Source organism: Alligator sinensis, unplaced genomic scaffold (genome assembly GCF_000455745.1).
Source record: "Alligator sinensis unplaced genomic scaffold, ASM45574v1 scaffold1509_1, whole genome shotgun sequence".
Classification (NCBI taxonomy): Eukaryota; Metazoa; Chordata; order Crocodylia; family Alligatoridae; genus Alligator; species Alligator sinensis.
The window spans coordinates 1-5320 of record NW_005842711.1 but is presented as its reverse complement, the minus strand read 5'-3'; the positions used below and the strand labels follow the sequence as shown (position 1 = coordinate 5320).

The 5320-nt window shown below is 56.5% G+C and overlaps 1 pseudogene; it reads right to left on the bottom strand.

The window, feature by feature from the left end:
- Positions 1–1773: 1773 nt before the first annotated feature.
- Positions 1774–4099, bottom strand: LOC102376819 (annotated as a pseudogene).
- Between the last annotated feature and the right edge of the window lie 1221 nt (positions 4100–5320).

Sequence of the window (5320 nt, the reverse complement as noted above, 5' to 3'; positions counted from 1 at the left end):
GAGGTCCCACAGCATGTGGCCCCATACCATATCCTACTCCATGGCAGTGGTCCAAGGCTCTTAACATTTTTTTTTCTATTTCCAGGGCCACCGGCCTCCCTGAGAAATTCTGTGTGCAGGTGGAGCATAAGGCATTTGCAGAGCCAGCCCTGAGACTCTGAAGGTCTCCACATACTGCCCAGGCTGCCCCAGACCTCCAGGGGGTCGCATATGGCTCACCACCCCCCCAGCCTAGATGGTCTATTTTGTTTAATAGATTCATAGATGTTAGGGTCGGAAGGGACCTCAATAGATCATCGAGTCCGACCCCCTGCATAGGCAGGAAAGCGTGCTGGGTCTAGATGACCCCAGCTAGATGGTTATCTAACCTCCTCTTGAAGACCCCCAGGGTAGGGGAGAGCACCACCTCCCTTGGGAGCCCGTTCCAGACCTTGGCCACTCGAACTGTGAAGAAGTTCTTCCTGATGTCCAGTCTAAATCTGCTCTCTGCTAGCTTGTGGCCATTATTTCTTGTAACCCCCAGGGGCGCCTTGGTGAATAAAACCTCACCAATTCCCTTCTGTGCCCCCGTGATGAACTTATAGGCAGCCACAAGGTCGCCTCTCAACCTTCTCTTGCGGAGGCTGAAAAGGTCCAGTTTCTCTAGTCTCGCCTCGTAGGCCTTGGTCTGCAGGCCCTTAACCATACGAGTGGCCCTTCTCTAGACTCTCTCCAGGTTATCCACATCTCTCTTGTTAGTTCAGAGTGTTTATAAAGAAGCCTAATTTTGGAGATGGCTGCATCCATCACAATGACTCATGTGAGCCAGGCTTTTTGCTACAAGAACAGATCACCACATACTCACACACACACCTATTGCTTCTCCGTGGCAAATAAGCTGCTAACCAGCTTCACCATCCTTTACACTCCTTATATTCTGAGTCAGTTTAGCCTAGAATGAATCCATGCTTTCTGGAGATTCTGGGTGGATTCAACGTACTCATGGTGTTTCTTTTCCCAGCAGGCACTCAGAACAGGATGCACATTTCTCTGGCTGAGAGAGAAGTAATTAACATTTCTTCTCAACCTGCTTCAGTCCCTGGGACACTGGACAGATTTGTTAGACCTCTGCCATCGAGAGCCAGGGCTCACCCAGCTCTGCTCTGTCAGTGTTTGCAAAAGGACAGTCCATGACAGTCAACCAGCCCATAGCTGGTGCCCTCTAGAAGGGAAAGGCCCCCAACCTATTCCCCACCCTCTGAACCAGCCAGTCCCTGTGCCTCCTCCCTCTCCCCAAGAAACAGTGAGGAGACAGCAAAAACACTCACATTTTGTATGGGAGAGCCCTTACAATAGGCCCCTCCTGCCCTGAGATATGTGTTCTTGGCAGGTGTTTATAGCTCTTGTAGAGACAAGTGACAACATTTAATCACGTGACAGTGGTAATGACTCAGGCGATATCATTAACAGTCTGCTGTGTATTTCCTTTGAAATAGTAAAGATTTCTATTTGATATAAAATACGATACAAAAAAACTCTGCTGCCTTGTGGGTACTCTTTCGTTGGGGATAAGCGAGGAGCCGGTGTTTCCTCTTGTCATCGACTACTTCCAGTCCTGGTGTCATGTGCTGGAAACGGAGGGGCAGCTGATTTTGGTATTTTCCTCTGCTTCTCCCTCGGCTGCATAGATGGTAGCTTGGGGCTGAACTTGCAGGTCTTCCTTCCCATGTCTCCTGCTTGGTGCTGGCAGGGCCAGTGCTCCAGGCTTGGGAGGAGAGAGGTCAGCAAGACCTCCACGGTGCCACCACAGTGCTGCCAGGTCACTTGTCCTGGTTCTCTGCCAGCCGTGCAGAATTTTATGAGAGGCTCTAGGATGGACCAGGTGAGAGGGGACAGTCACCGCACCACCTGTACCCTGCCCTGGGCACAAAGGGTCTGAGTCCTTCATGCCCCTGGACTCCCACAGGGCACAGGGCCCCACCGGGCACCCCCGGTCCCTGAACACAGCCCACCCCAGCCGCAGGAGCATGGCCAACCAATGAATCTACCTCTCCCCTGATGGACAGATTAGGGGTTGCTCTGGGCCCTGCTCTCTTGTGGATGAGATCCTGTTGGGGAAGGATGAGGGAGTCAATACAGGGGACATGGGCCCACACATGTGCATGCACATGGCAGCCACCAGCACAGGCTCGCAGGCACATATACACATGTACACACACTGCTGTCCCCAACACAGACACACACAGCACATGCTGCCCCAGGGCATGGGGGCACAGTTTGCCAGGGGCTGGGGCAGCAAGTATTACTTGGGGCGCAAAGGACTTCAGCGCGGGATGTATCCAATGTGTCCATCTTCCCAGGCCCTGCTGGTGTGTGCGGGGTGCTGGGTCGCTCTGAGCCACAGCTCTCTTCTGTGGAGCCTCCACCATGACCCTGCTCTTAGGGCTTCTGTCCAGGCCCTAGGAGAGAAGGAGAGGGGACAGTCGCCATGCAGCAGTGCCCTCCACTGACACCGAGGGTCCAAGCCTCTCACATCTGGGAGCCCATAAGGGAGGCCTGGAAGCCCCTGGATTTGGCCCGCCCCTGCCCTGGGGCACTGCCAGTCGGGGGACCTACCACTCCCTGCATGGCCAGCGTGGGCAGCTTCTGTCTGTGCCGCAGGGTCTCGGGGCACAGCAGCTGTCGAGGGGAAGAATGGGAGAGTCATTGTGAGGAGCAGCGAGTGCCTGCTGGGGACATGGCCTCACATGCATGCACACACACAGGCCAGCCACCAGCATGAGCTCACATGTATATGTACACACTCCACCCCACTGGACACACACATCCCTGCCAGATGAACATCTTTGTACCTCTGTACGCCTCCCCAGAGCACATGGGCAACTCCATGCTACCGCCCCTCAAGCACACACATCTGTACAAACCCAGGGCTTGTGGGCAAAGCCCTCCATAGTCCATGCCTCATTTTCCCCTTCTCTATCAGACAGATACCAGAGGTCCCAGTACTGGGAGATGCTCAGAGGCAGGAGCCAGAGGAGTCCTAGCCTGGCCTCTCAGGGCACCTAGGGATGCAGGGGTCTTTGGGGAGAGGATTTCAGACTGCTCAGCCAGGGCACGGCACAGGGAAGGCTGGGCCAGGACTGGATTGGTCCCCATGGCCAAGGTGAGGCTTTTGTTGCAGGGGGCATGCCAGGCCAGGGGACAGGTGGGGGTAGGGAGGGCTCAGCAGGTTATCACCTGCATGTCCAAGGCTCAGGGCAGAGCTCTGCCAGCACCTCACAGTCACTCACCTGGCTCTTGCCCTGCACACATCACTGGTCCCCACGTCTTCCCCCTCTTCCCATTGGCACTGTGAGTGCAGCAGCAGGGGGGGCCGCACCCAGACCGGTCTGTTTGTCAGCCTCTGTCTGCCAGGAGGAGGCTGTGGGGTCAGCTGCAACCCAGATCCTCCTGGTATCTGCAGTTGGGGCAGCTGGAGGAGAAGAGCTGCTCAGCAGAAGCCCCCTTGCCATCCCTTTCCTCCAGCAGCCTGCAAGCCACTCCCTGCACCCATGGGGAACCTTTCAGGTTCTTCCAAGCCTGTGCTGACCCAGCCCTGGTTCCCGAAGCTCCCACCCATCAACAGCCTACAGCATCTCTGCTTCCAGGAAAGCTCTGCTCAGCCCATGCCCAGGTACACAGAGGGCCCTGGGGAGGACTCTGCCAGTTCATGCCCCAACCACAGACCACAACCATGGTCACAGAGCTCAGGAGGTCTCATGGCCATCCCAGTTCCTTCCCTTATGGTGTGAAGCGCCGCTCAGCTGGACCAGAGGCCTCTGGCTGAAGAGCTAAGAGGGCAGGGAGCAGGGAACGAGCAGCCCCGGCCACCACCACAAGCACATAGTACCCCCATGCCAGCAGGAGGCTGGAGCACCAGGAACTCCCATGCCAGCCTCACACCTCCTTGCAAACCCCCAAGTTGTTGCTGGCTCCTTACCCTCACTGGGCTGTCTCTCGGCCGTCTCTCCCTGCCGCCTGGGCCAGAGCAGCTGGTTGGAAATGGGAGAGTGATGGGAGCGAGCTACCAAGTGCTGGGACCCCGAGACCATGGGGACCCGAGCTCTTCCCTACCTACCATCACTAAGATCTATTATCTATTCTATCTACTCTATTCAACTCTATCTATCTAAAGTTTATCTCCTCCTTCTATCTGCTCTCCTAACTACTATCTACTCTAGTATCTCTAAACTCTCTACAACTCTCTACAGGCTACTAATCTGTCTAATCTAATCTAATATAATCTAATCTCCAAACTCTAAACTCTCTAAAACAAACAAACCTCTTCCTACACCTTAGCTGAGTCTCTCGGGTTGCGCTGAGACTGACCAGAAAGCACCGAGGGCTAGGATTTATTCCCTGCCCATCCCTGGCCTCCGTGGCGATGGAGTGACATGGGAGCTACATCACAAAGCAGCTTGTGCCAGGCCCTGTACATGGCAATTGGGCAGGGCCCCTGGGCCACATCCTGCCTCCCCTCCCTCCACCCCCGACTACAAAAGGCCTCTAACTGGGCCTCCCTCCCTCCTCCCCCGACTACAAAAGGCCTCAGGTGTACAAGCATGATCTGATTCTGCTCCAAACCATTAACACCAAGTGGGTCCTTCTCCTCTCCACGGACAGACACAAGGAGTCATGGGCACAAAGTTTCAGGGTCTGCAGCAGGCTGGGGCGGGACCCCATGCAGATCAGACAGTCCTAGTAGAGCTGGGCTGGCAGGGCCCTCAGGAGGGCTGGTCTAGTCCAGCCCCTGCCCAGGGCAGGATCAGTCCTGTCTGAACCCCCCAGCCAAGGCGCAGGAGGAGCTGGTTCAAACGTGCTCAGCAGCCCCCAGGCAGATAGAAGACAGACCCCCCCCAGCAAAGGAGGCCACCCGCTCTCTGTGCTGAACTGACCTGGGGGCCCTGCACCCTCCTGCCACACGGACATTACCTACTGTCCCAGGCACCTCCCGCCAGCAGGGCTCCATCACCTGTCACCTCCTCCCATGGGCCATGGCCAGAGAGGGGGTGGCCTCCTTTGCTGTGGGGGAAGAGGACCATGGCCCTCCTCCCATGGACCATGTAGGGAGCATGTGGCTGCCCTTCGCCCCCCAGGCACCCTGCAGTGCCCTGTCTGCTGAGCCCCTACACACCCTGGCACAGGGAAGGACTCACACCACCCAAAACAGAACCCCCTGCTCCAGGCGCAGCGGTCCCTCCTGGGCAGCCCATGGACCCGACCCATCTGGTGTAACCCTGGGACCAGCTGCAGCCAAAGGAGAAGTGGAGGAAATACCTGAATCACCTGCCCCACCCATGTC